Source organism: Hemitrygon akajei, chromosome 17 (genome assembly GCF_048418815.1).
Source record: "Hemitrygon akajei chromosome 17, sHemAka1.3, whole genome shotgun sequence".
Lineage (NCBI taxonomy): Eukaryota > Metazoa > Chordata > Chondrichthyes > Myliobatiformes > Dasyatidae > Hemitrygon > Hemitrygon akajei.
In genome coordinates, this window is record NC_133140.1 from 62,002,069 (window position 1) to 62,020,081 (window position 18,013).

The 18,013-nt window shown below is 39.5% G+C and overlaps 1 protein-coding gene across 1 annotated transcript in view; it reads right to left on the minus strand.

Moving 5' to 3' along the window:
• The window catches only part of pmfbp1 (polyamine modulated factor 1 binding protein 1), a 649,032-nt gene extending 632,885 nt beyond the window's left edge, over positions 1-16,147 (minus strand). The window contains exon 1 of the mRNA XM_073070291.1: positions 16,099-16,147. The gene's annotated coding sequence lies outside the window, so the exon portion shown is untranslated. The remainder of the gene's footprint in view (positions 1-16,098) is intronic.
• Positions 16,148-18,013: the final 1,866 nt, after the last annotated feature.

The following is an 18,013-nucleotide window of genomic DNA, read 5'->3' on the forward strand; positions in this document are numbered from 1 at the left end:
CAGTCTGGGCTTCTTAACATTGATAAACAAAATGACTATTTGTTCAATGAATATTTGTTCAGTGAATTTATTTTTCATAAAATCTCCAAAAAATATACCTCACCCTAAACAGTAACAAGTATCTATTCACACATAAGCAAACTTATTATTCTTAGAAATTCAATTACTTAACACTTCTCAAGGGTATTTCCCATGAAATGATTCCTCTGGAGCAGAGCTTAGAAAATTTGCCCAAATTTTCCATGAGTAAATATCATTAGGCTCTCTAGAGACACCAAATTTTACTTATAGCAGTTTTGAATTGTAACTCCCTCAAATCAAGTCAAAAGGTATCTCTAATCTAGTTCTCAACAATAGCATACTAGTTTCCTGCTTGCCCATTTACTTCTACAACTTGAAGTCCTTACAAGTACAACACTTTCCCTGGGAGGTCAAAGCCCCAACTCCCAGACTCTCTGATCCACCAAACAACCCACCTCAATGCTCCAGATCCTTATGAATAAATATACCTCACCCTAAACAGTAACAAGTATCTATTCACACATAAGCAAACTTATTATTCTTAGAAATTCAATTACTTAACACTTCTCAAGGGTATTTCCCATGAACTCCACGTTCATTAGCCACCTAGCAAATATCTCTTAGCCACCTTGAATCTTGATAGTCCTTTTGCTTGGGCCCCAGCTATTCGCAACATATATCAATGACTTAGATGAGCAAACCAAAAGGAAAAATAAAACTTGCAAATGACAAAAAAAAAAGCTGGATTGGATTTAGAGTTTCAAAGTTGATGAAATGAGGCAGCAAGGTGATTTAGACAAGCTGAGTGAATGCTAAATATGTGGATCAATACAAAATATTTTACTTTTAGGAGCTTGAACCAGAAACAGTCTCTGGATAAAGAGCAAGACATTTAGGACGATGACAAGAAGAAATATTTTCTACTCAGAAGGCATTAAACCCTAGAAATTCTACACTAATAAAGGCTGCAAAGGCCAAGTCTCTGTACTAAAGAAATGGACTGATGCATTTTACATTCAGAAATCTAAGAATATAAGTGAGTGGAAACATGACATTGAGATAGAGTATTAGTCACAGCTGCATTGAATGGCAGAACAATCACAAAGAGTTAAATTGCCCTAAAACAGTCATTCAGTTTGAGAACCAACTACTATATGGAGCAATAGCTAACCACTAAGCTTTTCAAATAAGAGCTTTTAGCAAGTGGATTGAGACCCAACTTTTTGAATAATGTTTAATAGGTAATTCATTTTCTTACACTCTACAACATGTGGGGGAAAAATATTTTGAATTTGGTGTAGACAATATGCGATAGGAATGCTAAGTGTTCAGGATTTAAAGTCACATTTTCACCCTCAAAATTTGAGAGGTTTCAAACAAATATAATTGAGAAGCACTTGCAAAACTCCAAGCAAAACATTTCAAAAGAAAAGCATTACTAGCACTGAGTCAAAGAGTCAAAACACCTTTTAGGGATACAATACAAGCAATGTGCAGAGTAATTCTCCTTATGATACAGTTTCAAAGGTATTAAGCTGAACCCATGTAGGTCATATACAAAATACTGATATTGTTCTAGAAACAGGTGATCATGCATTTGATTCTAGTTCCAAAATAAATAAGAATGAGATATTCAGACCAATAACAACCAAAATGCAGGGAAAGATTCAGAAACAAAATAATGCTACAAATCAGAAATAAAAAATAAAAAAAAATAAAAGAACACTACTGCTGAGAACTCTTACTAAGTCTGCAGATGTAAAATCAGTCATTCCTCAGAAACTGATTGGAAAGTTGAGCCTACTGGGCCTGAACATCTTCCTCTGTAACTGAATCCTAGACTTCCTGACTGGGAGACCTCAGTCAGTCTGGATCAGGAGCAGCATCTCCAACACCATCACACTGCGTGCTCAGTCCACTACTGTTCACTCTGCTGACCCATGACTGTGCTGCAACACACAGCTCAAACCACATCATCAAATTCGCTAATGACATGACCATGGTGGGTCTCATCTGCAAGAATGACGAGTCAGCTTACAGAGAGGAGGTGCAGCGGCTTACGGACTTGTGCAGAGCCAACAACCTGTCTCTGAATGTGAACAAAGCAAAAGAGATGGTTGTTGACTTCAGGAGAGCACGGAACGACCACTCCCCGCTGAACATTGACGGCTCCTCAGTAGAGATCGTTAGCAGCACCAAATTTCTTGGTGTTCACCTGATGGAGAATCTCACCATGTCCCTCAACACCAACTCCATAGCAAAGAAAGCTCAGCAGCATCTCTACTTTCTGCGGAGGCTAAGTAAAGTCAATCTCCCACCCCCCATCCTCATCACATTCTACAGGGGTTGTATTGAGAGTATCCTGAGCTGCTGCATCACTGCCTGGTTCGGAAATTGCACCCTCTCGGATCACAAGACCCTGCAGTAGATAGTGAGGTCAGCTGAGAAGATCATCGGGGTCTCTCTTTCTGCCATTATGGACATTTACACTACATGCTGCATCCGCAAAGCAAACAGCATTATGAAGGACCCCACGCACCCCTCATACAAACTCTTCTCCCTCCTGCCATCTGGGAAACACCGAAGCATTCGGGCTGTCATGACCAGACTATGTAACAGTTTCTTCCTCCAAGCTAACAGACTCCTCAATACCCAGAGCCTGGACTGATACCTTACTGCCCTATTGTCCTGTTTATTATTTATTGTAATGCTTGCACTGTTTTGTGCACTTTATGCAGTCCTGGGTAGGTCTGTAGTCTAGAGTAGTTTTTTTCTGTGTTGTTTTTTTACGTAGTTCAGTCTAGTTTTTGTACTGTGTCATGTAACACCATGGTCCTGAAAAAACATTGTCTCATTTTTACTATGTACTGTACCAGCAGTTATGGTCGAAATGACAATAAAAGTGACTTGGCTTGACTTGACTAAAAAGAGGCAAAGAAAGGTTATCTTCTCAAGCTAATACCTTTGAACAGAACTAAAATGTTAAGGATAAACAAACATTAACTTGCAAAGGAAGAATGAAGGGAAGGAAGAACAAAATGGAAGGTCTACAAGCAAGAATAAATAAATGACAAGATATTGGTAAAGGCAACTGGAAGAGCAGAAAAATTACCAGAAATTACTAAACGCAGCAAAAGATGAGCAGCTGGTCATCAAGCTGAAGTTGAACTTCACTATATTAATGCAAGAGCTCAAGGTCAAAATTATAGGTGACTAGAAGTTCTAGTCAAGTTTGTGATTGAACACAAGTATTCCACTAAGTGGTCACTCAATCCGCACCTGAACTGCATGCGAATTCTAATGCAAAAGTGAAAGAATTACAAGGGGATCATTCCTTCACCTGGAAGAAAATATTTAAGGGTTTCATGGGAAAGGAAAGAAATCGATTAAGGGAATCCTTAGCTGAGGAAAAAGGAAGACAAACTCAAAGCTCTGGAATAGCAAATTCAAGTCAAGGAATCTGCAAACATCAGTGAGTGTTAATTACCAGCAAACCCATATCAATGGAAGCACAGGAATTGCAAAAGGATGAAAAGAGCTCAATAATAATAACACTGATATGGAACTGGTATATATAATATGCATTAAGTACATCTTGCCTTTCTCTCCTCATTCTGAAGGGACTTTTCTCTTGGTGATATATTAGTTTACATCAATTATCAACGACACGTCCTACCACTCCCACAATGCTTTCCAACTCTATCTTTCCCTTATCACAATTATCCCAAAGACTAATTACTAATTACTTTTCTTTCCCATTAGTATATATATTCATTGTACACAACATTGTTCCCTCCTTATGAGGGAGGCAAAATATAAATTAGGTGGTTGTTTCTCAGAGCATCTTTTTAACTTCTAGTTATGATCCCAAACTTTCTATTACCAGTTGTATTAGCTGTCCCACCCTTACCTCTCTATCCTTAACTATCTAGAACATTCCAATGAATCTCAACACAAGTCAAAGAAACAGCATTCTATCTTCCAACTCTGCATATGTTGAAGATGTTTATAATGAGCCAGAACTCAGTGGGAAATGCAGCTGTTTCATGCTGCAATGCCCACAACGACCCTGTGATTTCACTCTGAGGTCAATGTGACAACATCGTTCAAGAGGGTGAACCCACAGAAAGCATGCAGCCCAGAAAGGGTACCTGGCTGAGTACTAAAGACCTGAGCTGGTCAACTAGCTAGGATGTTATATTTAACGTCTCCCTTCAGCAGTCTGGGGTACCCATTTGCTTTAAACAGGGTTCAATTAAACCAGTGCCAAAGAAGAATCCGCCTCAATGACTGTCATCCAGCACTTACATCCACTGAAGAAGTGCTTTGTGAGATTGGTGATGAAACATATCCAGCCCAACCTAAGAAACTACTTAGTTCTGATCCAGTTAGACCATATAGCCCATCGAGTCTACTCCACCATTTCATAATGGCTAATTCAATTTTCCACTCAGCCCCAATCTCCTACCTTCTTCCTATATCCCTTCATGCCCTGCCTAATCAAGAACCTATCAAGCTCTGCCTTAAATATACAAAAAGACTTGGCCTCCATAGCTGTCTGCGGCAAAGAATTGCACAGATTCACCATTCTCTAGCTGAAGAAATTCCTCTTCATCTCCGTTCTAGAAGGATGCCCCTCTATTCTGATGCTTACTCTGGTCTTAGACTCTCCCACCTTAAGAAACAATACTATCACCCTCTCAAAACTAATCAGTAAACTCAAAGAGCTAGACCTTGGGCTACTGGATCCTCGATTTCCTCCCTTGTAGACCCAATTAGTTCAGATTGACAACAATAGTTCCACAATCACTTTCAGGAAAGGTGCAAAACAAGGTGATGTCCTTAGCCCACTGCTCTACTCACTTTATACTCATGACTGTGAGGCTAAGCACAGCTCTAATGCTATATTTAAGTTTGCTCACATCACTACTGTCATAAGCCAAATCAAAGTTCGTAACAAATCAGTATATTGGAGGGAGGTTGAAAATCTGGTTGAATGGTACCACAATAACAACCTCTCACTGAATATCAGCAAGACCAAGGAGCTGATTACTGATGACAAGAGGAGGATACGGGAGGTCCATGAGCCAGTCCTCATTGAGGGATCAGAGGTGGAGAGGGTCAGCAACTTGAAATTGCTCAGTATTAGCATTTCAGAGGATTTGGCTTAGGTTCAGAACTTAAGGGCCATTACAAAGATAGTACAACAGCACCTTTACTTACTTAGAAGCTTGTGAAGAGTCAGCATGTCATCTAGAACTTTGACAAACTTCTATATGTGTGCTGTAGAGAGTATATTGACTGGTTGCATCATGTTCTGGTATGGAAATAGTAAAGCTCTTGAAAGGAATAACCTACAAAAAATAGTGGATACAGCCCAGTCCATCACTGGTAAAACCCTCCATGCCTCAGCTAATCAATAATCTATCAACTTCTGCCTTAAATATACATAAAGACTTGGCCTCCACACCTGCCATTGAGCACATCTACATAGAGTTAGTATCCCTACAGTTATTCCCCCTTAACCATCAGAATCAGGTTTAATATCACTGGCATACGTCAGTACAGTGCAATACACAACAAATATAGAACAAAAACCCTGATTTACAATAAGTACATATATATGTATATTAAAGAGTAAAAATAAATAAGTAGTGCAAAAACAGAAATTTAAAAAAAATCAATTTCAATGTCCATTTAGAAATTAGATAGCAGAGGAGAAGAAGCTGTTCCTGAATCACTGAGTGTGTGCCTTCAGGCTTCTGTACCTCCTTCCTGATGGTAACAGTGAGAAGAAAGCATATCCTGGGTGGTGGCAGTCCTTAGTGATTGACACCGCCTTTTTGAGGCACTGCTCCTGGAAGATGTCTTGGATACTACAGAGGCTAGTATCCATGATGGAGCTGGCTAATTTTACAAATCTTTGCAGCTTACTTCAATCCTATGCAGTAGTTCCCCCCATACCAAATGATGATGCAGCCAGTCAGAATTCTGTCCACAGTACTTCTGTAGAAATTTGAGTATTTTAGATGACACACCAAATTTCCTCACAAATAAAATACAGCTGCTGTATTGCCTTCTTTATAGCAGCATCAATATGTTGGGACGGGGTTATGTCCCCAGAGATATTCACACCCAGGCGATCCAAATTTGTTCTGAATCCCATGGACTCTAAACTTTTCAACCCATCTCCCATGCAGAACCTTGTTAAAGATCCTGAGCATAACAACTACACTACGTTCATTAACGCTTTTTGATACCTCTCTGAAAAATTCAGTCAAATTAGTCAGATAAATTCTCCTCCTAGTAATGTCCTTGAGTGACTCAAAATCCAGTCCAGATGAGGGTCTCTCCATAAATGCTGCCTGACCTGCTGAGATCACACAGGATTCTTGTCCATTCAAGTGTAGATTAATCCTGCCTTTTATAATTTTTTTCATAACCTCCTTACAGCTGATGTTAGGTAGTCTATTATGTCATTAGATGGCTTGGTCCTGCTGTCTTTTTTTTGAATAACGGTACCATAGTCACTGTCTAATTCAAATTCTACAACCTTCTGCACCCTCTTTAGATCTGTGTATTGGAAACTCCATACGAGGCAGTGACATAAACAGTCATTTGGCAAAAATTTAAAAATATACCAGGACCCAACAATCTCCCCCTTGCCTTCCATAGCAACCTAGGGGAAATCTCATCAGGCCCAGGAAAGTTATCAAAACTTTAACTCACAAAGAAATCTAATACCCTCTCTGAATTATCCTACAATGCCCTTCTCCTAAATGAAGAGAGAAATATTCATTTAAGATTTCTTAGGATCAGAAATTTGATGGCAGACAGAAAGAAGCTGTTCCTAAAACATAGGTTTTCAGGCTCTAGTACCTCCTCCATGATGGTAGTCATGAGAATAGGGCATTTCCTGGATCATAAGGGTCCCTAGTGATCTTTCTCAAGCACCATCTCCTAAAAATATCCTCTATGTTGAGACAGGTTGTGCTCACAATTGAAATGGCTAATTCTACAACGCTCTGCACCTGTATTGGGAACTCTCATGAGGTGGTGATGTAAACAGTCAGAATGCTCCCAGTCATCTATCTGTTGGAACTTGCAAGAGTTGTTGATGATATACCAAATCTCCTCAAACTCTGAATTAAGTAAATCGGCCAGTGTGCCTTGATAGCACCGTGTTGGACCCAAGATTTATCTTCTGAGATTGTAACACTCAGAGACTTGAAGCTGCTCACTTTTTCCATGCTAATTCCTCAATGAAGACTTGTGGCTATTCTCCTGACTCCACCTTCCCGAAGTCCATAATCAATTCCTTGGTCTTGCTGACACTGAGTGTGAGGTCGTTGTTCTCTAAACTCCTCTAGCACAAGATTGTCATGATAATTGCAGGTTATATTCTTGCCCTTAATACATTCATAAAATGAGTTGAGGTTTTCCTTCATCTTTTTCACCACTGGTATTTCTTGCCCATTCTTTGCCCCCCTAATTCTCTTTCAAAATCCTCCTACACTTTCTATAGTCTGCTTCCTTTACAACACCCATCACTTGATATCTAAAATTCCTGAGACTTGCTGTCCATACCATTTTTATGTTTTTTATGTTTTGAGACCAACTTCCAGATGTAGACCCCTCTTCAAGTACTTCTTTGCTCTTACAATAATGAAATCAGATTTCCCCATTTCAGGTCCACAATTTCCATCATAACCCCTTGCCATATCTAGTTTGAAACTTTGAAAATTATGGTTACTTCCTCCAAAATATTATCTCACTGATAAGACCAAAAGACATAATTCAGCCCAGAGTCTGCTCTACCATTCCACCATGGCTGATTTATTATCCTTTTCAATTCTCCTGCCTGCTCCCCAGCACTTTAATCACATTCCCCAAGATACGTTCAACTACCTACATATTGTTTCAAAAATGTTCTCATGAACACCCTTTAAATATTTTGCACCTCACTTTTCACATTAAAATGATCCCAATTAATATTGAAGAAGTTAACCTGCTGATCATTTTCTAGCACTTTGTTATCGTTCTTTATTTCTACAATAAAATATATAAGATAAAGATTTAAATAACATAACAGATGTGTTATTATGTATAAGAATGAACAGGCATTATACAAATTTCTGGTAACATCAGGAGTTCAAGTACAATTGGTGAAAAACAAAGAAAAATAAATAGTTTCAGGTCAATAATCCTTCAGCAAAACTTAATTTGGTAAATCAGCTTTTTGTTGTCACACTGAAGTACAGTAACAAACTTATCTTGTATTCCATTTTATACAGATCAATTCATTACATAAGTGGGAACCTCAGACTGAAGCACAGTGGGATTAAAAGTATCTACGCAGGATCCAGGGATTTTAGGAAGTTCTTTTGAATGGCCATTGACCTGAAATATTTTTTTCTCATTTCACTGATGCTGCTAGACCTGTTATTTCCAGCACTTTATATTAGGAGTTCAGTCTATTACTTTCACTAAGGTTGCATCAGGTGTTCAGTACTCAAGATTTTTTCATAGCTAAGTAAATTATTAGGTCAATGATTGAATGCAAGTTGCTTTCAAAGTGGAATCATATTTTCAGCTCTTATTACAATGCTCGGGTTAAACAACTGATGTCCAAGTTATCAATTTAACTTTAAACCTGGTACAGCATACTTCTTCTACATATAGATGCAGACCAAGAGCTGCAAAAGGGATCTGCAGTAAACTAGTGGAATGACATTGGGAAAGTAGCAGGTCCTTTACCATCGTTTGCCTTGAAATGAGTGAATAATGCTAAAATCCCTGTTCTTATTGCTTTATACTTTTGAATAGGATTGAGTCCAGCTGACATTGTCTGGTCAAAAACCCTGCCTAAAGTCAATGCCCAAGCACAAGTGATTAACAGACACTTGAGCGAGACGTTGGAGGCCAGCCAAAAAAATATAAATCTTTAGTTCACTATGACTTACTACCTTCAGCAAAGAAATGTCAAAGCTGAAAGGATAAAATGGTGCAGATTACATGGATCACATACTGCTGTCAGAGTGAACTCAATCCACAGTGCAAGTCTCATTTGAGTGGTTAAAGAAAAAAAAAGTTGACCAGATTTTAGCTTCTGTAATTCCAGGTTTTAAAATTTTTGCACTTTACTTGAGGCAAGTGCTAAGAATAGTGCAGTAGAAATATGGAACTTAAAATTAGACCAATTTTATTAAACCAATAAAATAAGAGCAAAAAGGATTAGTAGATGCAAAATAAGTAAAAAGCAATGGAAAGAAGGATTTGATTGAAGGAGGAAGAAAATCAAATCCAATTCTTAAAATCTTCTAAAACTATGATCAACCTGAAGAAATTGGATTTCTCCTTTCTCGAGTCACTTGTAGATATTACCCCTTTTATTTTGTGTCTCTTATAGTTTATGCCTTTGCAATTATGGCGGATGCATTAATATTTCTTGAATACATAATGCATCATGGATTACACAATACAAACAGAAAACAGGAATAGAATGAACATAAAGACACCACATGAAGGTACCATCATATGCCAAATAGATTTGACATGTGGATGCCATGTGGTAGTGCACTCAATTAAGTTTACTTATTATATAATTTTTGATTATAGGCAGTCAAGTGACAAATGTCATCAGGGCACTGTGTGTGGAAATTGTGTCTCATGAACTTGATTGAGTCTTTTTTTGAAGAGGTGATAGAGAGGACTGTTGAGGACCGGGCAGTAGACATTATCTTTATGGACTTTAGTAAGTTTTGCACATTGGAGGGCTGTGACCAGCAGTGTGCCTCAGGAATCAGGAATAGCTCCTTTGTTGCTCAAGTTCAAGATTGTTTAATATCATTTCCAGTACACAAGTGTAAATGAAATAACTGTTACTCCAGATCTGGTGCAGCATATAAAAAAAACACAATATGAAGAAGAACGCAATAATAAAAATATATAGGATGGTTTATATACAGAGATTGATTATATGTCCATAAATTGATGCTAGGGACTGAAGTGACTGTACATATGTGACGAACAGGAAATGATAAGTCATTGTTGGTCGTGGGGTGGGTGGGATGGAGTGGGGTGGAAGTGTTGGTCAGCCTTACTGCTTTGGGAAAGTACCTGTTTTTGAACCTTTTGATCCTGGCACCGTTGCTACATAGCCTCCTCCCTGATGAGCAGGGTGGGTGGGATCCTTCATGAATTATTGGCTTTTTACGGCACCTTTCTGTATGTATGTCCTTGATGGCAGGTACACTCTTTTTGGTGATGCAATGGGCAGTTTTGACTACCTATTGTAAAGCCTTCTTGTCTATGGCTGTGCAGTCTCCGTGAGGTGATGCAGCATATCAGGAAGCTCTCTACTGGGAATCTGTAGGAGTCATGAGTATTGATGTGCATAGTCCCGTTCTCTTCAGCCTCCTCTGAAAATAGAGCCAATGGTGAGGTTTCTTGATTGTGTAGGATGTGCTCATCAGAGAATTTGGCAAGGTGACAATATGATTATATCACTGAACTGTTCACACAACCAATGGATTCACTTTCAAGGACTCTTCATCTCAAGTTCTCAATATTAACTGCTTATTTATTTATTATCATTTCTTTTTTTCCTTTTGTATTTGCACAATTTGTTGTCTTTTACATATTTGTTGCTTGTCTGTCCTGTTGGTTACAGTCTTTCATTGATTCTATTATGGTTCTTGAATTTACAGAGTATGCCCATAAGAAAACAAAACTCAAAGTTATATATGGTTACATATATGAACTTTGATAATAAATGTACTTTGAACTTGGGTGTTTGAACTTAATTCTAGAACTTAAATTCTAGAAGTTAAGTTTCAGAAGTAAGAGGCTTAACAAGTGTAAGCAAATTGGTATTTCAGGCAGTGGAATGTTCCTCCTGTGCAATGTGGGATTCCAGGGTACCAAACAGTCTCAATGATTACTATATCTGCAGGAAGTTCACCCAAATTCAACTCCTGACTGACAAGGTCAAGGAACTCGAACTGGAGCTGAATGCACTCAGGACAATATGGAAGGCTGAAAACTTCATAGATGAGTCTTTGACTGAGGTGGTCACACCTAGAGTGCAGGCTTCAGATAGTAGATGGATGAGAATCCAGGAGAAGGGGAATAGGCAGTGCAGAGTTTACCTGTGGCTATTCCCCTCAGAAGCAAGTATACCCTTTTGAATACTGCTGGGTGTGGGGTGATGACCTCTCAGGGCACAGCAGCAGCAGCCAGGCCAGTGGCTCTGTGGCTCAGCAGGGAAGAGTAAAGTTAGGCAATAGTAGTGATGGGAGACTAGATAATTAGAGAGATGGACAGCAGACTTTGTGACTGCAAAAAGAGAAGCCAGGATGGTGTGTTGCCTCCTAGGTGCTAGGGTCCAGGTTATTTCAGAGTGGCTGCAGAAGATTCTTAAGAGGAAGGGTGAGCAGCCAGAGGTTGTGGTGCATATTGGCACCAATAACATAGGGAGAAAGGGGGGGAAAGTATTGCACAGTGAGTACAGGAAATTAAGGAAGAGATTGAAGAGAAAGACCTCCAAGGTGGTCTAGATCTAGATTACTTACAGTACCATATGCCAGTCAGGGCACGAACAGGATGATAGTGTAGTTGAATAATCGGCTGAGGATGTGGTACAGAGAAGAATTTCAATTTTCTGGATCATTGGGATCTCTTCTGGGGAAGGTATGACCTGTACAAAAAGGATGAGTTACATCTGAACCTGAGGGGGACCAGTATCCTTGCAGGCAGCTTTGCTAGGGCTGTTCAAGAAGGTTTGAACTAAGTTGGCAGAGAGATGGGAGTTGGAGTGATAGGGCTGAGAATGGTGTAGTTGGTATACAAGTAAATGCTATGTGTAGTTGAGTCTTTGAGGAAGGACAGGCAGGTGATAGGGCAAAACTGCAGTCAGTGGGATGAGGTGAAGTGTAACATGGGGCAAAAATCAAAAAAGGTAATGAATACAGGACTGAAGGTATCATATTTGAATGTATGCAGCATACAGAATAAGGTAGACGATCTTGTAGCATAGTTAGAGATTTGCAGGTATAACATTGTGGGTATTACTGAGACATGGGCAAAAAAAGATCATAGTTAGGAGCTTAACATCCAAGGTCCACCTTGTATCAAAAGGGGGTGGATGACTCGGTTAGTAAAAATTGAAATCAAATTCTTAGAAAGAAGTAGCATAGGATCAGAAGATGTAAAATCTTTGTGAGAGAGTTAAAAAACTGCAATGATAAAAAGACCCTCATAGGAATTATATACAGGCCGGAATGTGGGACATAAATTTTAATGCAAAAAAGAGATTGCATGTTGAAAAGGCGGTGATGTACGATAGTGATGGGTGATTTCAATATTCAAAGATTCAAAGTATATTTATTATCAAAGAATGTATAAATTATACAACCTTGAGATCTGTCTACTTACAGGCGGCTACAAAGCAAGAAACCTGAAAGAACCCAATTTTTAAAAAAAGAACCCAATGCACAGAGAAAGAGAAAAAACACAAATCATGCAAACAATAGAAGAGAGCAGCAGCATTCCAAACCAAATTGAGTCCTTAGACCTGAAGCCCTGGAGCAGTCCGGAGTAGGCCCAGGCCTTGGTCTTAGTTCATCATATTAGTGTGGCAAATTGCCGTGAAGCTCACAGACATGAAGAAGTGGTGTGACCACATAGAGGTATTTAAAATCATGATGGGCATATATAGGGAGAAATAGTCATAGTCTTTTTCTCTGGATAGATTTAAGTTGACAAGAGAAAAGTCTAAAGCATATATGTCAAACTCAAGGCCCGCGGGCCAAATCCGGCCCGCGGTGGAATTATCTTTGGCCCGCGAGATAATATCTAATTACTATTAAAGCTGGCCCCAGTAATCGAAGCGCCTATGGTGTATGATATGGCTAATGCTGAGTTTATTCAGGTACCAGGTTTTCAGGGTTTTTAGTGTTTATTCGGCAGTCTTGCTCGGCAGTCTTCTTCATAAGAAACGGAATTTGTAAAGTGAAACACTTTATAGTTATAGCAGAGACTGAGACACATGAGAGCAGGCTGAAAAAATGGAGGCAATGAAAGCTGCGTTTGCACGCGTCCGACTGATCCGGCCCACATGAAGCTGCATTTTGCTCAATCCGGCCCGTGACCTAAAATGAGTTTGACACCCCTGGTCTAAAGGGACATAAGGAGTAGGTCTTTGCACAAAGAGTGGTGGTGGTGATGTTAATAATTATTTACAATAAATTTAGATGAGTGTATGGATAGGGGAAGTTTGGAGGAGTATAGGCCAAATGCAGGCAATTGGAAATACCTCAGGTAGGCAACTTTGTTAGTATGGATGAGTTGGGCTAAAAGGCCTCTTTCTGTGCTGAATGACTCAATAACTTCACGTAACATATTGCTACACAAGAGACGATGATCATCACTCATGCTTAACTATTATCAAGACCTCATCAAATTTTTTTTGGATTCACTATTGACAAAAAGTGGCCCTGATTTCAAGAACAGGTCAGAGTACTAGATTAGACTGGAGGTCTACTTGAATACCAGCCCCTAAGTAGGCAATAATCTCTGAGCAACAACCAGTGTCATAACAAACAGTCCATCACTCACCATCAGTTCACAAAGACCCTACCCTACATTGGAGGGAAATGATGTGATGGATAGGAGGTTGACCAGCCTAGAAAAGGGGTTGCAATCACTACTCATAAGTTTTTCCTCAAGAGTTATTGTAAGGAATTCATCATTTCAGTAGTTTGATTAATAGGACTGAATGTTACAATCCCTAAAGTTTCTGCACTGCACTTGACTTGAGTGGAAGTAATTCTTAAAGATGACCACTAGATGATGTTACTACCATTACGACACATCTTCAGTTATGTACTTCAACATCACTGGGCGTTTTGGCCTTTTATCACAAGACACCCTCAGCCGAGGCAGGCCCACCACAGGCTGATCAGACCTAGATGTGTGTCACATGGTTAGTCTCTAGATGGTCACTTGGCAGCCCAGATAGAATCCCTTCTTTTCAGCCACAGCCAGTGACTGCTCATCTCGGCAGCATTAACAAGTGCTTTGATTGCCTTCCTATGGGCCTGCCCTTTGACTCCTACTTCCCTCAGCAGCCTTATGGTGGAACTGGCTACAAAACCCCTGCACCCCACCTCAACTGGGCACACTTTTACGTTCCAGCCTCGTTCCTCTGCTTCAACTGCAGGGTTGGCATGTCGCAGCCTTTTCTGTTCGTAAGCTTCATCCACAGCATCCTCCCAGGGGACCGTCCCTCGATGATAAAGACAGGAGTTGGACCAAAGGACCAGGTCAGGCCGTAGGCTGATCATTGCAATTGCAGATGGGAAGGTAAGTTTCTGGCCTAAATCGACACGCATTTCCCAGTCCCTGGCTGCACTCAGTGGGCATGAGTCGTGAGGCAAGGGGTCAGCTCCTGGTTTCTCTCCATCCTGGATGAAAGATAGTAGCTGTGGGACCATTGTCTAGGCATTAAGAGGCCTGACATTGGTGGTTACTCTCTTACACTCAAGTTCAGCTCCCAAACACCTCAGCACTTGGTTGTGTCACCAGGTGTATCTGCCTGTATCCAAATGTTAGGGTATGGAAAGCATTTCCTGTATTAAGTAAAATATTGAGACAACTTCAAGGACTGGAAGACAATTAACTAGTTTGCTGAAAAGGTCAGGAGTACGTCATCAAACAAATGCATATGGTATAACATTTCTTAAGAATACCCTAAGCAGCTAAAGTGTTGTAATGCAGGAATGGTCTTGGTGATTCATGTGGGATTTTTCAATTTATTTTGGAGCTATTTTCAAAGTTAGGAACTTCCAATCTGGGAATTCGATAACAAAATACTATTCAGTTCAGTGCTATAGGAATGAAAATTGACTCCCCCACCTAAAGTGTAAGATGATTCTCAGATTGACACTCCTTATATTTTGGATTCACTTCCACTATCGTCATGACACCATTGCTATTGTTCAAATCATTTAAAAAATGGACAACACCAACTTGCCAATACCTCTTTGATAATACCCCTCAAATCCATCACTTTACTGCCTGCAATTATGCGGCCAGGTATTCCATCTGTGTGTACCCTGCCAAGTTGCACATCATTCAGAGTTGGTACCAAGCTGTTTCTTCATTACTGGACAATATTCTGAAATGTCTCATTTTAGAGCACCTCAAAATAACTGCAGCACTTCAAGAAGGCAACTTGCTACCAAAGATAAGATGTTTAATGCTGATTTTGACAGAGAAATCACATTCCATGGAGGATAAAATCTCCCAAAATATTTCCATTGTATCTAAATTTGTATGCATCAAATTCTAATAGACATGGCATACTAATCATTTATGCACTCTTTATTTTAAAAGTTAGAATGCAAAGTAACATATAATGGGAATAAAACTGAACCACAAAAGTGAAATATATATACATTTCAAAATGATTGTTCGATCACCAAAAGTGGAGCATCTATTAGTACACAAAATTGTTATAATGAAAACAGTCTGTAATTTTGTTCAATTCTTGAGAACAAATGAAATAAACATTAAATCTGACCAAACTTATGCGAACTCTAGATCACTGAATATTTTCATACATTCTTTTTCATTGCTCACTTTCAGCACCACTTAAATAAGGAATGACATCCCATGTAATAAGGGATCCCATATAATAAGGGTTACAAATGTTTTAAGCACCTTACATATATTGGCAAAATACGTCAAATATCATTCCATGTAATTTTATCATAAGCATCTATTGTGTAGAAATCTTGTAAGATGCTATAGTTAACATGGAGCTGATCCACCGTATCAAGTAATAATGCTTTTATTATGAAAATAAATGTTCGCCGTGTTTCAAGAGGTATTAGATATTCGCTATTCTATTCGCATAATCATGAAATAATTGCAGATATGTTTAATAATATCTGTGTATCTTACGAATCAAATCCTTTGAATTTAGATCACACAGATAAAGTGACAAACATAAAACGATTTCATTTTACAAATGGCTTACTCATATACCGTTTAACGTTTTTATTCATGCCTTACCTGTACCAACAAATACAGTAGATGTTCTAGTTCTCCCGCTTCGGCCTTCTCTATCTCCCGCCTCCTCATCCCTTTCCCATCGCCCGTTCTCATCTCCATTCTCCGGATGGGCCATGACACCACTTGTCTCACACTCTGGACTAAGGTGTAAAACAACAACAAAGTCTAAACTTTGGGGGAAACCGTTTTAACAGAACATCTATGGTGATAAACCATCCACTCTATGGAAGACATCAACTCAGTCACAGCAGTTTCCTCTCAAACTGCAATTTTGTGTTTGCCTCTGCAACCTGTCGACGCCATTTCGAGCCTTGCTATTGGTCGCCGGTGAAACCACAGAGACCGGCGAACACGTCAGACGTGTGGGCGGGACAAAACTCGATGGACGCATCTTGTGTCGAATCAAGAGCAGGAACTGGAAAAGTCCATCCAGTCACTTGCAAAGAAAGGCGGGACAACATGACGACCGAATAGCGAAGGCGTTCTTCTCCTCCAGGCCGTTTGAAGAAGAGGAGACGAGGGGAAGGAAAACAAGGTTCCTACAAAAGACTGATCACTTAATTGTAAATGTAGCTTTGTCATTCTGATAGGCAAGGAATATTTTATAGTGCTGCTGTAATTTCTTTAATGGAAAATATATATATTAGAAATCAATGAGTGAGTGTGGGAATAATTATACTTGACTACGAAAGAAGCAGTATAGGCAGGATGGGCCGTTGAGCCTCTTCATTCACTGCATTAATCTGTTCTGTGTGTAAATATCCACGAAACAGTATTTTCTCATATCTCCGAGAACCATCACAATTGATTCTAGAAATTCGTTAGTTGTCCAACGAGTCATGATATAAGAACCAGCTCTAGCATTCATCTGGACCATCACAAGAGAAAATCTGCAGGTGCTGGAAATCCGAGCAAAACACACAAAATGCTGGAGGAACTCAGCAGGCCAGGTGACATCTGGGGGGAAAGGTACAGACGACGTTTCGGGTCGAAATCCTGGCAGAACTGGAAGGAAAAAAAAGCTGAGGAGTAGATTTAAAAGGTGGGGGAGGGGAGAGAGATACACAAGGTGATAGGTGAAACCTGGAGGGGGAACCTGACGAACCCTATCTATACCCCTCATCTCAAACTTAAACAGCCTATATCCCATATTCTGACACCCTCAGTCCTAGACTTCGCAGTAGGGTAAACATCCTATCTGTGTCTCAAGAAAAACAATAGATTCTGCAGATGTTGGAAATCTAGAGCGACACATGAAAAATGCTGGAAGAACTCGGCAAGTCGGGCAGCATCTATGGATCTGTCAAGTTTTAAAGAACTCGATGAATTTGCCTTTTATTCTACATTCCAGTGAATACAAGCCCAGTCTATTCCATTTATCCTTATACAGCAAACCTGCTACTGCTGGAACTATATAAGTAATTTCTTGCAGCACGCCCTCTTTGGCAAGCATATCCTACTCTCTACAAGGCTCTGAGCAACTGCAAAAATTCCTCCTATCATCCAGTTTCAAGGCATGCATACCTTTTGCCTGCTAGATGGCTTCATGTTGAACTTCATAGCTTCCACACAAGTATATTCAGAGCTCTTCAGACATCAACACCAGCAGGTCTCTCACAATTCTATTTTTAATTTTGATTTTCACTCAGCCCCTTGGCTTTTCCATCATTTAATCAGATCATAGCTGATCAGAATGTAGCCTCAACTATGTATTCCCATTTAAACATGCTATCCTTTTGCCTCATTGTTTATCAAGAACCTGTCTACCTCTCCTTTAAAAATATTCAAAGATTCTGCTGCAATCACGCTTTTTAGGAAGAGAGTTTAAAGGACTATGTATCCTCAGAGAAAAAATATTAATAATTGTTGACTTAAATAGGTGACAGTGATCCTTAGTTAATTTCTGTAACATGTG